This window comes from Penaeus monodon, chromosome 31, assembly GCF_015228065.2.
Source record: "Penaeus monodon isolate SGIC_2016 chromosome 31, NSTDA_Pmon_1, whole genome shotgun sequence".
NCBI classification, from domain to species: Eukaryota; Metazoa; Arthropoda; class Malacostraca; order Decapoda; family Penaeidae; genus Penaeus; species Penaeus monodon.
Window position 1 is genome coordinate 6,969,995 of NC_051416.1, and position 310 is coordinate 6,970,304.

The following is a 310-nucleotide window of genomic DNA, read 5'->3' on the forward strand; positions in this document are numbered from 1 at the left end:
TCTCCTTTTCTCCTTCCCTCTCTCTCCTGAAGAAAACCCAGCTTCCCTTCACCTGGAAACCCCACGTAAAGCGCGTACATTGAGCGAAGATTATTTCGTTTGTACCGTTGGCGTCGCTGTAGAAGGCTTTTTTCTCTCTCTCCTTCAAGAAACGGAGAAGAGGGATTGTAGAAAGCGCCAGACGCCTTGGTCGTAGAGGGTTTATGCTTGGCAGGCTACAAGGATTTCTGGGGAGAAGTGGTTCTCATTGATATGCAAATGCATCGCCATCTAGAAGTCAAAGGCATTGTGGGTGGCGCTGGAGGAAGGA